This window comes from Muntiacus reevesi, chromosome 3 (assembly GCF_963930625.1).
Source record: "Muntiacus reevesi chromosome 3, mMunRee1.1, whole genome shotgun sequence".
In the NCBI taxonomy this organism is placed as follows: Eukaryota; Metazoa; Chordata; class Mammalia; order Artiodactyla; family Cervidae; genus Muntiacus; species Muntiacus reevesi.
Genome location: NC_089251.1, coordinates 164891638 through 164908451, shown reverse-complemented (window position 1 = coordinate 164908451; position 16814 = coordinate 164891638). Strand labels below are relative to the sequence as shown.

The following is a 16814-nucleotide window of genomic DNA, read 5'->3' as shown; positions in this document are numbered from 1 at the left end:
CACTTGACTTCACATTCCAGGATGTCTGGCTCTAGGTGAGTGATCACACCATCATGATTATCTGGGTCATGAATATCTTTTTTGTACAGTTCTTCTGTGTATTCTGGCCACCTCGTCTTAATATCTTTTGCTTCTGTTTAGGTCCCTACCATTTCTATCCTTTATCAGTATGTCTAAAATATCATTTCAATATGTTATCAATATAAAAACTATGAATGGGATAATTTATCTTCTTTTTCATATTACGTCTTTGACATTTGGCACTTCTCAATTTGAATTAGCCACATCTCAAGTGCTCAGTTGCCACATGTGGCTAGTGGCTACCATATTGAGCTGTGTTGTTTTGGATGGTAACTGTGGCAGGGCTGCATGTCTACCCTGGAGAGCTTATTAATGTATGACTTAGAACCATGGATAAAAGACATTTTAAAACCTTTTTATTTGGAAATAATTTCAAACATACATACAAGTTGCAAGAAAGTTAAACTCAGTCTTTCCTCAGTTTGACTTGTTGTTAGCTTATGCTTGCTTGTGTGCTGTGTGTGTTTGTGTATTTCCCCTCCCAAACTGTTTGAGAACATATTTCTTGATCTTCTATCCTGATATATTTCAGTGTATAAATCCTAAGAATAAGGACATTCTCTCACATAACCACAGTAGTACAGTTACCACTTTCAGGAGATTTAACATTGATTTCAGTGTGTTCATATATTGCTTTTGTTCCCCTTTCGTCAGAATTTTTTCTCTAGTACAGAATCTAGTTTAGGTTCACCGATTGGATCAAACCCACATTGCAGGCAGATTCTTTACTCTCTGAGCCACCAGGGGAGCCCCCATTATGTATGTTTAGACCTCTTTAATCTGAAACACTTCTTGAGTTTTCCTTTTTTCCATGTCATTAACATTTTAGAAGAATACCCTTTCCCCTCTTTCTGCACTTGGGGTTTTAAAATTCACGTTAATTGTCCGTAGCTGAATAACTTATAGGTGCTACTGGTGAAGGCTCATGGTAACTGGTATCTGTCTGCCCCTCATTGCTGATGTTAATTTTGCTCACCTGGCCAAAGTGTTGTCCAGCTTCTCTTACTGTGTGTGTTTTTCCCTTACATTTGACAAGTGTTTTATGGGAGGACCTTTAAAACCATGCAAGTAGCCTGTTCTTTATCAGAATTTTCTCCATAGATTTCTCATCTATTAATGTTCCTTGCTTGAGCCATTTTTTATGGTGATTTTTGCAAGCCCCCACCTCCCACACCCCGTGTGCATACTGAAGTATGCTACTGCTGCTGCTAATTCACTTCAGTCGTGTCCCACTCTGTGCAACCCCATAGACGGCAGCCCACCAGGCTCCCCTGTCCCTCGGATTCTCCAGGCAAGAACATTGGAGTGGGTTGCCATTTCCTTCTCCAATGCATGAATGTTCTTAATTGCTTGGATTAATTCCCCTGGGCTCTTCTTCAGCGTGGGTAGTTTATTTGAAGCACAGGTGGGTTTGTTTCAGTTTTACTTTGGTTTTTGGAATGTTTCCTCTTTCCCTTCTTGTTGATTTTATGTTTTGAATGTGTAGAATATTAATATGCATTCAAACATGAAAACCACATAAGAACGTCTACCCAGAGAACTGCACTCCTTCCCTTATCCTGTCCACTCCCTCCATCTGACTTGCAGATACTTCATTCTTTTTTACTTTGTTTTTCTCTTACCTTACCTAAAAATAACCTTGTGTGTATGTGTGTCTATATATATTTATAGTGTTTTCTTATTGTCTCTGCTTTCTGTGACAAGAGCATATTATATATTCCTTTTTTTCCCTCTGTTTTATTGAGATACGATCGGCAACATTCTGTTAGTGTTAGGTGTGTATATGTGCTCTTTTGTACCTTTGCTTTTCTGCTTACCAGCATCTAGAAGCGGCTGCATGTCAGTTCGTGCAGACTGTCCCAACGGTGCTCCATTCTGTCTGTGTACCAGAGTTTATTTGAACGGTGTCCAAGTTTGAGTGTTCAGAGAGTTTTCTGTAGTTTGTAATTGTAATTAATGCTGCAGTAAATAACTTGTGCATGTGTATTTTCATATTGTTGGAGGTGTGTCTTCAGGATAAGTCCTCAGAAGTGGGATTGCCGCTTTGAAGTGTGAAAACATAATTCGTTAGATGTTGCCAGTCTCCGTCCTGTGGTGGTTGAACTGTTTTGCATTTCCAGCAGCAATGTAGGAAAAGACCCCTTTCTCCCACAGCTTCATTAAAACTTGTGCTAATCTGCTAGGGGAGAAGTGGTAACTCAGTGTAGTTTTGATCTGATATCCTTTATTATGAGTGAAGTCGGAACATCTGTATAAATATCTATAGGCCATTTTTATGTCTTATAGTTGTCTAGTCACAGTGTCCATGTTTCTATAGGATTTTTGATCACTCTGCTGTCTTTAAATTTTAAAAGGTCTTTGTACTGGGGATATTAGTCTTTTATTTGTAATATATATTGCAAATGTTTTGCCCAGTTATTGATCTTTTTAACTTTTCTTCTTATATTTTTTGTCATACAGAAGTTTTAGAAAATGTTATCTGGTCGAATTTACCGGTCTTTTATTGCATCTGAATTTTTGAGTCAGTAGTTAGAAAGGCTTTTTATATACCTTGGTTGTAGAGAAGTTCACCCATGTTTTCTTTAGGTTCAGGACGACCCATCCCAGAGTACTGCTATTACAGAAGAAATCAGCACATACTTTGTCCTTGCTGTGCTCTCTGTCATCCATGGCTTCCTTGCAGCAGGACGAATGGTAATTATGAACTCAGACTTCACAGACAGTTGGGTTTTGAACTCCTTGTACAAATAGATCAGCTAAAGAACAGAGCAAACCATTTGGGATAAGTTAGAGTTTCAGTCAGTGACAGAATTGAGACTGTCACTTCTTTTCAAAAATTCTTTGTGTTCTTCCTATGTTTTGAGTTAGTTCCTAAGACCAATCTACTCTTTCTGAGATTCTTGCCTGTTAAGTGGGTCCTTTTGTTGAAGGTGGTTTCTTCCTGATTTCATAGGGTGTCTTGCCAAGTCTCCTTGACGTCTTAGAGCTCTGTCTGTCTTAGCACAGGGCAAGGTTACCTGGAGAGCAGTTACGGCCGTGATATTTCTTAGCCATCCTTTGTGATACACCCCCCGCACCCAGGAGAGGCTTAGGGTATGATCACCTGTACATGTGTGGGGGATTGTGTGCATGCAGAAATCAGTCCTCACGGCCCTTTCTTGGTAGAGATTTGTGTGAGAGGCCCCCTCCGCAGTCCAGAGGCTGGAGAGGGCAGCTTCCCTCTGCTACCAAATTGATGAAAATAATGCTGTAGTGATTCCTTTCCTTACAGTGAAGAAGGAAAACCGGGCCTGGGAGCAGCAGTGAGTAGATGCTGAGGCCTGGGGTCTGAAAGCCCTCTGTGATCCCTGATGGATGGTGCATCGGGAGGGGCCCTGGGTTCTCTTCTGGCTTATGGTCACTCAGGTGTGACTGGCGGCCAGTACTTTCTGATTTCTAGTTTTCTTTATCTGAAAATCAGGTGGTCTCTAAGAACTTTCCCAACTCCAGGTTCTAAATTCTTCTAGTGTCTTTCAGTTCCTACTTGTAATCTAGTCCCCAAAACCGTAAGCACTTTTGAATCCTTTATATTCTTTTTTAATTATTCACTTCCTTCTAAAATTTTCTTTTTTAGCATTTTTAATTTTAAGAGTATTGCTCAGGGACTTCCCTGGTGGTCTAGTGATTAGAAATCCACCTTCCAATGCAGGGGACATGGGTTCAGTCCCTGGTTGGGGAGCTGGGATCCCACATGCCAAGGGGCAGCTGAGCCCACACCCCATCCTCTGAGCCTGCGGTCTCTGGAGCCCACGGGCCCCAACGGGAGAGAAGCCTGGGCAGTGCAACTAAAGATCCCTCATGCCCCAACTAAAGACTGGATGCAACCAAATAAACAAACAAGTATCTTTTTAAAAAAGAGCCAGAGAAATAAGAAGTAAAAGAGTATTGGTCTGATAAGTTGATTGGTATTTGACATTTTGTCATTTCTGTTTGAGTGTAAGCTTCATGGGAACAGGGACTTGACTTTAGCACTCAAAAATTAAAGATCGTGTGTTTCTTCTTGGCGTGGCTTAGTTTTAGAAGGGCATTCAGTTCTAGGGGCTTAGTAACATTGAGGTAGGCCTTAACGTTTCAGATTTATTTTCATATAGACCAGTGCTCTGCCTTTGTTTTAGGGTCCTAGGTTGTACCCTTTCATAGCTATGACCAGAGATCATGAAAATTCATTGTTGAGTGCAGAAAGGATGGAAGTATTGCCTAATCCTTGCAGATCCATCCCAGTGCCTTGAAAAACAATGCAAAATGTGGTAATGAATTTATACTGAAAGCACATTAAATGTTAGTTCCCCCTACCCCCCAGCTTATGTTCTGCTGTTTCACTTGTATAATAGGATTTCCTTCATGTCTTAAGAATGGAAATTTAATTATTAAAAAGAAAATCCATTCTCACTGGTGTGACATTTATTAAGAACATTTGGCCCTATTATTGAGTAGCTATCTTATTTCTCTTATGTGGGAAAAAAGCCAATTAAATTTTCAAAGACATGACCCAGAGCCAGATGTTCTCTTGAGGTAGCCCATGTCCCTTTTGTAACGATCAAAAGTACAAAGCAGTTCATGTTGCCACATAACAGTGGTTATCATAGATTTAGCTTAATCTGGAAGGAAATGCCAAGACTTTTGTGTAACATGAAATTCATTTAAGCTCCATGGGCTTATAATTATTACTATAAATGAAAGTCTTCTTTTCCAGTATAGATTATGTCTGGAAAATCAGCTTTTCATATTTTTTCCTAGTGAAAGTGAGTTGTGGTAACTGTTTTACTGTTGAAATTTTAAAAGCTAAAAATACCCGTAGGGTAGCTTAGTGGTTAGGATCCTGGGCTTTCACTGTCAGGGCCCAGGATCAGTCCCTGGTTGGAGAACTGAGATCCTGCAAACCACAGCAACATGGCTGGAAAAAAAGAAAAAAGACATTATATATATGTGTGTGTGTGTGTGTGTAAATCCCTGTGTAAAATATTTTGACTCTAAGTTTTTATTCAGTTCATTTGAAAAAGTATTAGGCATCTTCTATGTGCTAGTTGCCATGCTGAATGCTGTGGTTACAGGGGTGAATAAAATGAGCATAGCTTTTATTGATCATGATGTGTTTGGTTTCAGGCACAGAAAACTTACTCTCATTGGCTTAAGGAGTTAGTGAAAGGAATGTGCTGGCTCATGGAACTGAGAACATCTAGGGGATGTCAGGTGTGAGGAGTGGGCCTGGTGACTCTCTGTCTGTCTGCTTCTGTGTGTGTGGGCCTCGCAGGCAGGCTCATTCATCATGGTTGTCCTCGGCAACCTAGTTCTCACTCCGATGAAAAAGAGAGACTCTTCTTGCCTATGAAAGTGTTGGGTTTGACTCTTACTAATGTGGACTTATTTGTGTGCCGGAACCTGAACCCGTCACTGTAGCCAAAGTGAGGCAGTGCTCCAACTGGCCGGGCCTGAGCCAGGTGGAGGGAGTCAGCCCTTTTCTAGCAGGACAGTGGAGAGTAGGGAGTGGTGGTCCCAGGGGGAAATGAGGGCTCTGCCTTGGGGCTCCCCAGATGGCACCTAGTAGTAATAACCCACCTGCCAGTGCAAAAGACACAAGAGACTCGGGTTCAATCCCTGGGTCAGGAAGATCCCTTGGAGGAGGGCATGGCAACCCACTCCAGTATTCTTGCCTGGAGAATCCTATGGACAGGGGAACGTGACAGGCTACAGTTCATAGCGTTGCAAAGAGTCAGACAAGACTGAAGCACGCACGCATGACCTAGAAGCAAGGGGTGAATGCAGTCAGCAGTGACCGTTTTCTGCCTTACAGCCTAGTAGAGCAAGATGGAATTTCAGCAGCAGAGACCTTACAAGAGTGGTGGTGCTCTGATAGAGGAGACACAGGCTGCCGAGGGAACACCCAGCGGAGCGCGTCAGGACGAATCTTTCTTTAAAGTGTGATGAATAACAATCAAAAGCAGACTCTTAAAATTAGATGTTTGAAGGACATATAATTTGGTGAAGGAACATGGCAATTAACCCTATTTTGGACATTCTCGGGCAGAAAACCTGTTGAGTTGGTGCTGTCTGGGCCTGGTGTCTGCTGCAAGAAGACTGACTGAGTGGTGAACTGCCCCCAGGCCTCTGTGGCAGTGACCTCTCATGCAGTGTTCCCTGCGGTGGTGAACATCCTACGTTTCCATGTGATCAGGGCTGGTTCAGTGTCACAGTGGGACAGCCACCTACGTTGCACCTTCAGTGAGAGAGAGCCAAGTGGACTACGTGGTGAGGTCTGCACAGGGACCTGAATCACTGCCTTTGTGATGGAAGAGGGGACTTGGGAGTGGAGGGGTGATTACAGACACTTCATGGACAGCATGGTTTTGAGATAGGCCGTGATTATGTGAAGGTTCCTCTGACTGTGGGAGCCCTGCCTCACTTTATCTGCTACTTCCCGTGTGGCAGTCCCTGAGGACTTCTCGTCTCATGGAAGTGTAAGGATTCCTGGGTGGGTGAGCGTTCCCCACACTCACCTGGGAGAACTTCCTGAGAAGGATCACAGAGCTCAGATGGGCAGTCATCCTTACCCTCACTTGGGAGGACTTCCTGAGAGGGATCAAAGAGCTCAGATGAGGGAGCATCCTTACCCTAACCTGGAGGACTTCCTGAGAGGATTGCATAGTTCAGGGAATATCAGTTCAGTGGCCAGGTGAGTGTATTTGAGGTCTATCTGCTCCTGGACACTGAAACTCTCATGGAGTTTGCTCACACTCATGTCCATTGAGTCGGTGATGCCATCCAACCATCTCATCCTCTGTCATCCCCTTCTCCCGCCTTCAGTCTTTCCCAGCATCAGGGTCTGTTCCAATGAGTTGGTTCTTCACATCAGGTGGCCAAAGTATTGGAGCTTCAGGCTCAGCATCAGTCCTTCCAATGAATATTCAGGATTGATTTTCTTTAGAATTGACTAGTTTGATCTCCTTGCTGTCCATGGGACTCCCTAGAGTTTTCTCCAGTACCACAGTTTAAAAGCATCAATTCTTTGGCACTCAGTCTGCTTTATGGTCCAACTCTTACATCCATACATGACTACTGGAAAAACTGTAGCTTTGACCATATGGACCTTTGTTGACAAAGTGATGTCTCTGCTTTTTAATACGCTGTCTAGGTTTGTCATAACTTTTCTTTCAACAAGAGAAGCCACTGCAATGAGAAGCCCACATACCCGTGAAGACCCAGCACAGCCAATAAAGAAATTATTTTTAAAAAGAGTTCACCAAGTTTTAAAATAAATGCATATTGGGCTGTTGTGAGGACTAAACAGGACAGTGTATGTTTATCTCATTTATGAAGTATCTGGTACAGAGTGTGACCCTGAGAAGATGCCCAATAAATGGTAACTGCTAGACTTCCCGAAATGAATGAGATTAAAACTAAGCTGTATGTTTTGGGGTCAAAACTTAAATTTGAGGATATTTGTTCACAGTTAGGACTTTCCTTATGGCACAGCTGGTAAAAAATCTCCCTGCAATGCAGGAGACCTGGGTTCGACCCCTGGGTTGGGAAGATCCCCTGGAGGAGGGAAAGCCTACCCACTCAAGTATTCTGACCTGGAGAATTCCATGGACTGTATGGCCCACAGGGTTGCAAAGAGTCAGACATGAGTGAGTGACTTTCACTTCACTTCATTTCACTTCACTTCAGTTATCATCTGATAAAATCATCAGAATACTGGTTTGCTATGCAAACACATACAACCATGTGTCTGCTGCCAGGCCACTTCCTCTAAGACTGCTGCTGTAAACCAGCCCCAGGTGACGGGGGCGATGGACCCACTGCAGCAGGGGCGGTGGCAGGACTGGCCCAAGGCTCACTCACAGCTGACCCGGGAGAGGGAGGAGTCGTGCGCAGGCTGTGCTCACATGGGTGTGTGTACCTTGGAGCTGCGGGCAGGAGAGTTTGCGCTTCATGCTTGTGAAGGGGAGGAGCTCTGACTCCAAAGGTGAGGCCTTGTCTTGTCCCGTCAAAGGGCTGAGCTAGAAGAGTCAGATCATGATTGAAACGGGGCCCAAACTGATGATGTGATGTAGCTTCTCCACACTTTGGCTGGGTTAGTCATTGTACGTATGCTGCTTCTTTCTACTGTGTTTCTAACCAAGTAAGACACAAGTCAAGTTATTGCTGAAAATATGATGAGACAAAGAGTAAATGCTCTTCACTGTTTTTTTTTTTTTTTAATCTGTCAAGACAAATAGTTGGACTTGAAAAAAATAATAAAATGAAGTACATAGAGAAAATCATAATAAAATTAACTATGTGAATTGTTTTTATCACCTCTCTTTGTTTAGCTTTCTGAGTATAAAAAGGATCTGTCATTTCATACCTGGGCTTCTTTTAGTACTTAAAATCTACTATTTTGAGTTCTAAAGATTTATTTAGGCAGAGTATTTTAATGATTTAAGATTGGTCTAGACTCTAAGCTTCTGCTAAAGTAAACCCTCATTCAGTCTCTTCTTACCTTCCTTCTTGCCTAAAATATAAATTTGGCTTCCATTTCTCATGGAAGCTCTTCCCTCATGACTGAATTGTTGTGATTCATAATTCTCTGATCTCTGCTACATGCTAACTTGGCATTGAACTTTAATGCATGCATATCACAATTTGGATGTAAAATATGACCACAGCTGTAGCAAACATGCAAGATAAAGTTCATTATGAAATTCCAGAATGTAGAAATGTAAGGTAAGTTTTTTTTTCCCTTCTGGCAAATAACTTTTTGTTTTACTTTTTTCTGAAATAAGCCATTACAATAAATTATAGTTTGTGTAGCTTTAAATAAACTGGAAATCCTATTATTCTGCACTGCAAGGATAGTTGACATTGATAATATGATCCTAAGACACTGGAGAAGGAAATGGCAACCCACTCCAGTATTCTTGCCTGAAGAATCCCAGGGATGGAGGAACCTGGTGGGTTGCCGTCTACAGGGTCACACAGAGTCGGACACAACTGAAGTGACTTAGCAGCAGCAGTGAGACATTAAGATATTCCAGAGTGTCTTCTGAATCATTAAAGAAAAATTATCTTATGCATAGTTTTTTGGTTCATTGTGTTTTACTGCATTTTAATTGAAAAATAGAGATCTGCTTATATCACATATATGGGCACTTTCTCATTTAAAAAGTAATACATGATCCATTAACATATATGTATCATATATGTATATAGCTGTAAATATAAAAATAGTAAATATGTGCATGCATCCCTAATCCAGTCACTTCTTCCCATTCTGCTGCTGACCGTGTTCTGAGCCACTGCCCTCTCTGATTCTGTTACTGCGCTGAGCTGGCTGCTCACCCGCTTCTTGGGCATCCCTTTAGTCCACATGTGACCAGAATCACATTTCCAAGCCTTAGATCCCCTCTTCTGTCTGCCTTGGTTAATGCCTACTCCCTCCTGCCTCCCTGAGGTGCAGACCTCCCTCTGCAGGCTTAGGGCCTGGCTCCACCCAGTGGGGCCCCCACCCATTTAGTGCCATTTTGTACTCAGATTCTACCTTATTCAAGGTTGCTTCCTTTGAGGGGCCTTTCCTGACCCCCAAGTCACAAGTTACCCATTCTCTAGCTTTCTGCCTGTCATGATTAGATTGTTTTCTCAAAGAACATTTGTATTAGATTACCTCTCAGATTAAGAATCTAGAAGTGAGGACTTCTGTGGTGGTCCAGTGGTTAAGACTTCGCCTTCCGGTGCAGGGTTGCAGGTTCGATTCCTGGTCGGGGAGATAAGATCCTATGTGCCTTGTAGCGAAAAAACCAAAAGATAAAACAGAGGCAACATCGTAACAAATTCAATTAAGACTTTATATCCCCCCCCCAAAAAAAATCTTTAAAAATTATTTTAAAAAATAAAGAATCTAGAAGTGTGTTCTAAATGGTTTATCTCATCAAATGCAAACTCTCACACCTGGATATTTTTCTTGATTTGCTCTCTCATTTGAACATTTATGTTTTATACAGTAAACTTGAGTTCCTTTCATTGCTTAAGATGCTATTTCTAACAGTTGGTCATTTAAACAGCGTTTAAACTGAGCTACGAGGGAATCTCCTCAACAGCATAACCCTGAGTATAAATGTCATAAATCCCCAATGCTGACTACGTGTATATGCTTGACCCTATGCTGTGGTCTTTCTCCTCCACATCTGGAGGCTTTCTCAGAACTCGAGGGGTACGAACGTACCCTCTGGTACTGAGCCACACATGCTCGCACTTACACAGGCTCCTGGGAGAGGAGAAGACTAGGTGTTTGGTTAGGCCGGCGCCCTCACTGTCTTGGCTTGCTGCCCAGCCCCGTGAATCCAGGTGTGCTCATGCTGGTGTTTGCACCTGCTTCCTCAGCGCCCTGTTGGGCCTGTTCTTGAGACCCAGGCTGAGCAGACTTGGTGAGTCTCAGCTCCACGTGGAGGAGGCTCAGCATCCTGCTTATGTGAACCACAGCAGTGAAAGTAAAGTAAGGCTGTTGTTAGCTGAACACTGTGCTGTTTCATTCACAATGTGGGGTCATGTGTGTCATGTTCTTAGGAGCTGAGGATGCGCTGGTGGTGTTTCCTGGGAAGAACCCTTGGTGGATGTATCTGCATGATGACTGTGGCCTAGTGTTTATGGACCTGCAGCCTTAGCTCCCGTGTAATTCAGGGAGTGTTTGCATTAGTTCAGCTGAGTTTGTCATTTGTGATGATTAAGTAGCATCTTTTCATATGACTGTATTATGGTTTGTTTAATCATTTCCTCGTTGGGTATACTTTAAAAATATTTTCAAGTTTTTCTTAGAATAAATGGTGTTAACACACTCTTTGTAGAAATTCCTTTGGGATTAGTTTTTGGCGCGACAGTCTTAAAAGGGGGATTAATAAGATTAACGACTTGAGTAATTTAAAATTTTTGTTGTGTATTTCCAGATTTTTTTTTTCAGAAGGATTGGCAAGTGATGAACCCTAGATTTTTTAAAAAGAGTTCTGGAAGTGGTAAATCATACAGAGTCGTAAATTTTTTTTTTTTAATAACTAAGGGGTAAAGTAATATATTATGATTTTTGGTTTTATTTCTTTATTTATATGTGTGCACGTGTGCTGAGTAGCTCAATCGTGTCTAACTCTTTGCGACCCCATGGACTATAACCCACCAGGCTCCTCTGTCCAAGGTATTATCCCGGCAAGAATATTGCAGTGGGTTGCCATTTCCTTCTGCAGGGGATCTTCTCGACACAGGGATTGAAGCTGTGTCTCTTGTGTCTTTTGCATTGGCAGGCAAATTCTTTACCACTGCATCACCTGGGAAGTCATCCTCATTTATGAATTAGGTTGAAATTTTAAAATAGTATGAATTTGCCATCTATATGGACTAATATTAATTCTTTAACTTTTAAGATATAGTGAATTTTTATGTTGTATTTTATTGCTTTTCTCCACCCATTAAAATATTTTTAAAATTAAAAAAGCCCGTTTTATCTTTAATCACCCTTCATATCTGTAACAGTCACATTGAGCTTTATTTTGCAACTAAAATAAGTACATAAATCCTTTTATTCTAAATATTATGACTTAAATAATAAGGTATTTTTACTTTAAAAGTGTTCATTTGTATTTGTGCCAACTTAATTTTTCTGGCAGATTTTACTATCATTTTTTTAAAAAACTCATAATCATCAGGGCTGCAGAGAGCAGGTTCTAGCTATGAAAAAAATGATTGGGCCCTAAACCCAAATAAGGGTGAGCCAGCCAGAAATTTCTGCATGGAACTGATGTTGCTCTGTGGTGTGTGGTCCGTCTGCCTCCCAGACTGCTTGGCTTCAGTAACGCGTCTGCTGCTTTCACTCCCACCTCCTGTGACTCTGCCAGTAGATTTTATCAAGTCTGAAGATGCTTCAAACCTACATATTAACTGGGCCCATGTCTCCATCATTGCATTTAGAATTCCAGTTAGAATCCTCCAGTATCTTTCCATTTGTTTTTCTTTATCTCTCATTAGGGTTTTATAATTTTCTTTAAATAGATTGCTTATGTCCTTCTTTAAGTTAATTCGCCTAAGTTACTTTCAGTGCAAATGATACTGCTTTACTCATTTTGGTCCTATAGCAGTATATACTTTCTCAAAAATTTGAAGCCATAGAATGACAGGGATTCAGTATGTATATACATTAGGTTGGTGCAAAAGTAATTGCGATTTTACATTGTTGAACTTTGCTGTTTGCTGTTGGAATATATTCTTAAATAAATGTGGTTATGTAATATATCATTTTAGTGTGCATTTCTCGCTTTATTTTTTTTGCTAGTGACTTATTATTTTAGACTAGGGAAATGATGTTCGACGTAAAGCAGACTCGAGCAATTTTTTTATTTGAGTTCAAAATGGGTTGTAAAGCAGCAGAAGCAACTGGCAACATCAACAATGCATTTGGCCCAGGAACTGCTAATGATTGTACAGTGCAGCGGTGGGTTCAAGAAGTTTTGCAAAGGAGATGAAAGCCTTGAAGATGAGGAATGCAGTGGCTGGCCATTGGAAGTTGACAACGACCAACTGAGAGGGTCATTGAAACTGATCCTCTTACAACACAGCACAAGAAGTTGCTGAAGAATTCAACATCAGCCATTCTGTGGTCATTCAGCATTTGAAGCAAATTGGAAAGATGAAAAAGCTCAATAACGAGGTGCCTCATGAGCTGGCCATAAATCAAAAAAATTGTCATTTTGAAGTGTCATCGCCTCTTACTCTGTGTAGCAACAATGAACCATTTCTCGATGGGATTGTGATGTGTGATGAAAAGTGAATTTTATTTGACAACCAGCTTGGTGGTTGAACCAAGAAGCAGCTCCAAAGCACTTCCCAAAACCAAACTTGCACCAAAAAATGTCATGGTCACTATTTGGTGGTCTGCTGCCAGTTTGATCCACTACAGCTTTCTGAATCCCGGTGAAACCATTACATCTGAAAAGTATGCTCAGCAAATCAGTGAGATGCACCGAAAACTGCAACGCCTGCAGCTAGCATTGGTCAACAGAATGGACCCAGTTCTTCACCATGATGACACCTATCTCACATCGCACAACCAACGCTTCAAAAGTTGAACGAATGGGTTATGAAGTCTTACCTCATCTGCTATATTCACCTGACCTCTCGCCAACCTACTATCACTTCTTCAAGTATCTTGACAACTTTTTGCAGGCAAAATGCTTCCATAACCAGAAAGAGGTGGAAAATGCTTTCCAAGAGTTTATTGAATCCTGAAGCACGGATTTTTACGCTACAGGAATAAACAAACTTATTTCTTGTTGGTGAAACTGTGTTGAATTGTAATGGTTCCTATTTTGATTAATAAAGATATGTTTGAGCTTTGTTATAATGGTTTAAAATTCACAGTCCAAAACCACAATTACTTTTGTACCACCTAAGTATTTTAGTGCATGCTCTTCATAAATTGAAAGCAGTCTGCTTAGTAAAATTCACAACATGTTCTCTGTTTTTACTGTATCTGAAAGTGCCTTTCCAACTTCCGGGTATAGGCTTACATCTTCTTTGATTAGTTCAGGTATCTCTTTACTGAGTGCTGTTTGTGGAGAGACAGGTGATGAGTGTTAAAGTGCCATATTGCTTGTTAGTTGATATGTTCAGACACAGCGCTATTTTATATTCTCTCTTTAAATTTTAAATCTCTGAGAATGCATCATTCTTAAAGTTCCTATAAGCACTAAAATCTCTTTTTCCCCCCGTGGAGATCGAAACACTATAAATTCTCTTAACAATAAAAGTCTCCTAAGTAAAGCATTATGAGATTCTCTAAAGTGGACTACAGCCACAAAATTAAAAGATGCTTGCTCTTGGAAGAAAAGCCATAACAAACCTAGACAGTGTATTAAAAAGTGGAGACAGCACTTTGCCAGCAAAACTCCTTGTAATCAAAGCTACGGTTTTTCCAGTAGTCATGTAGGGATGTGAGAGTTGGACTATAAAGAAGGCTGAATGCCAAAGAATTGATGCTTTTGAAGTGTGGTGCTGGAGAAGATTCTTGAGAGTCCCTTGGACTGCAAGGAGATCAAACCAGTCCATCCTACGGGAAATCAGCCCTGAATATTCATTGGAAGGACTGATGCTGAAGCTGAAGCTCCAATCCTTTGGCCACCTGATGCAAAGAGTAGACTCATTGGAAAAGACCCCGATGCTGGCAGAGATTGAGGGCAAGAGGATAAAGGGGGCAACAGAGGATAAGATGGTTGGATGGCATCACTGACTCAATGTACATGAGTTTGAGCAAACTCCGGGAGATAGTGAAGGACAGGGGAACCTGGCGTGCTGCAGTCCATGGGGTTGCAAAGAGTCGGACATGACTTAGCTACTGAACAACAACAAAGTGTTTGTGTGTGTGTGTGGTTTTTAAAATGTGAGCACGTGTTAAGGATGTCAAAGAGCAGCATCCTCTCTGAATTAGCTGCAGTGGTTGCTGTGGAGGTAGGCTCCAGAGTCTTCAGGGGACTTTTCTGTTGACCCAGAAGATGCCATGTCCCTTTCAGAGTTCTCCACCACCACTCTTTGCTAAGGGGCACCTCTGGAATTTCAGGGGGGTAATTATACAATCTCTGTACATTAGGGATTTTGTTAGGTGATTATTATGTCTTCATTTTCCCCCAGTATTTGCATTTCTTCTTGGGAAAAAAATGTTTAATAATTTTTAGTTGCCATAAAAAATGAGTGAACTAGTGAGGCTGGAGCTAAAATGTGAGTAACGTTTAGGTGTTTCAGCTTCAATAGTTCATCTCTAAGACATCTCGAGAATGTCCATCCACATGATAGCATCGTGGCGAGCACGGCTGTGGGCGCCCGCGTTTCCTGTTCTGTTGCTGTGTTTGCTGACTGCTGTCACCATGAGCAGGTGCAGAGCTCTGTCACCTTGACAGATGTGGAGTGTGTCCAACAGGCAGGTGTGGCAGTGTAAGTCTTCTCTTGTTTCACAGCTTGTCAAAAAACAAAACCAAAATTACTTGTTGAGATCACTTGTCAACACGTGAGTAAAGGGGAAAATATTTGTCGTCAGGATGCTCATTGTCAAGTATAAGTCAAACTCCTGTTCAGTGAAGGGTTGGGTAGAGGTGTGTACACGTGTTGGAAGCTGTGAGGAGAATGTGAGGGGGTTCTTCAGGGACGGTTCAGACCAGAGGAACTATAAGCAGTTTTGAAGGGTAAATAGAAATTTGTGAGGAGACTCATTTGTCCAGGAGTCAGCATTATAGGGAAGAAAGCAGACGAGGGGGACCTTGTGTACCGAGTAAGGGGCCCTGTCGTCCTGCTAATGGTGAGGTGTAGCTGACGGCGTGAAAGCAGGAGGTGACCTGTAGGTCCACGCATTCACAAAAGCTCTGCAGTGTAGGTTCTAAATCACAAGAAAAGTGGAACTGGGAACTGGGGCTTTGGGCTTTTGCAGGGACCTTGGCACAGAGGGTGCGCTCAGGTAACGGCAGTGAGGATGAAGAGAATTGGAGGAGGTCAGATTACGGGGTTGCTGTGGATGACAAGTAGGGTGGAACCCAGGGTGACTCCTGGATTTATAAATGGGTGGGATTGAGTGGGACAAGCAATGTAGTCTTCATTTGGGGACATGTTGCATTTGAGGATCAGGTGAGGGTGAAAGAGGCAAGTGAAAAAGCTGGCTTGAAACTCAACATTAAAAAAGCTGAGACCAAGCAGCATCAGAAGACTCATGAAAAAAAAAAAAAAGAAGACTCATAAAAGACACGGGGAACAGACTTGGTCCACTGGATTGTCTTGTTAGCAACTCAGCTTCAACATTTGACTTTGAGGCTCTCCAGATAAAGGTTTTGTTTAATTAGAAACTAGAGCCTTTTGCCTGAGGAGAATATGCTCTGAACCCTCCCCAAACTTGATTGAGATACAGTTGAGGTATATATTGGGTGTGAAAAGTATATAATGTAATGGTTTCCTGTATGTATATATTGTAAAATAATTACCTTGATAAGATTAGTGAACATATGCTTCACCTCACTTTATTAGGTTGTTTTTTTTTTTTTCTGGTGGTGAGAACTTTTAAGATCTACTCACTTACCAGCTTTCAGATACACAATACGGTTTTTTGTTTTGTTTTGTTTTTTTGTTTTTTTTTTAAATTTTATTTTATTAGTTGGAGGCCAATTACTTCACAACATTTCAGTGGGTTTTGTCATACATTGACACGAATCAGCCATTGAGTTACACGTATTCCCCATCCCGATCCCCCCTCCCACCTCCCTCTCCACCCGACTCCTCTGGGTCCTCCCAGTGCACCAGGCCCGAGCACTCGTCTCATGCATCCCACCTGGGCTAGTGATCTGATTCACCATAGATAATATACATGCTGTTCTTTTTAAAACATCCCACCCTCACCTTCTCCCACGGAGTTCAAAAGTCTGTTCTGTACTTCTGTGTTTCTTTTTCTGTTTTGCATATAGGGTTATCGTTACCATCTTTCTAAATTCCGTATATATGTGTTAGTATGCTGTAATGTTCTTTATCTTTCTGGCTTACTTCACTCTGTATAATGGGCTCCAGTTTCGTCCATCTCATTAGAACTGATTCAAATGAATTCTTTTTAACGGCTGAGTAATATTCCATGGTGTATATGTACCACAGCTTCCTTATCCATTCATCTGCGGATGGGCATCTAGGCTGCTTCCATGTCCTGGCTATTATAA

The 16814-nt window shown here is 41.6% G+C and overlaps 1 protein-coding gene across 1 annotated transcript in view; it reads left to right on the top strand.

The window, feature by feature from the left end:
- Positions 1 to 16814, top strand: part of TULP4 (TUB like protein 4) — a 190690-nt gene that overhangs the window by 63101 nt on the left and 110775 nt on the right. The window lies entirely within an intron of this gene.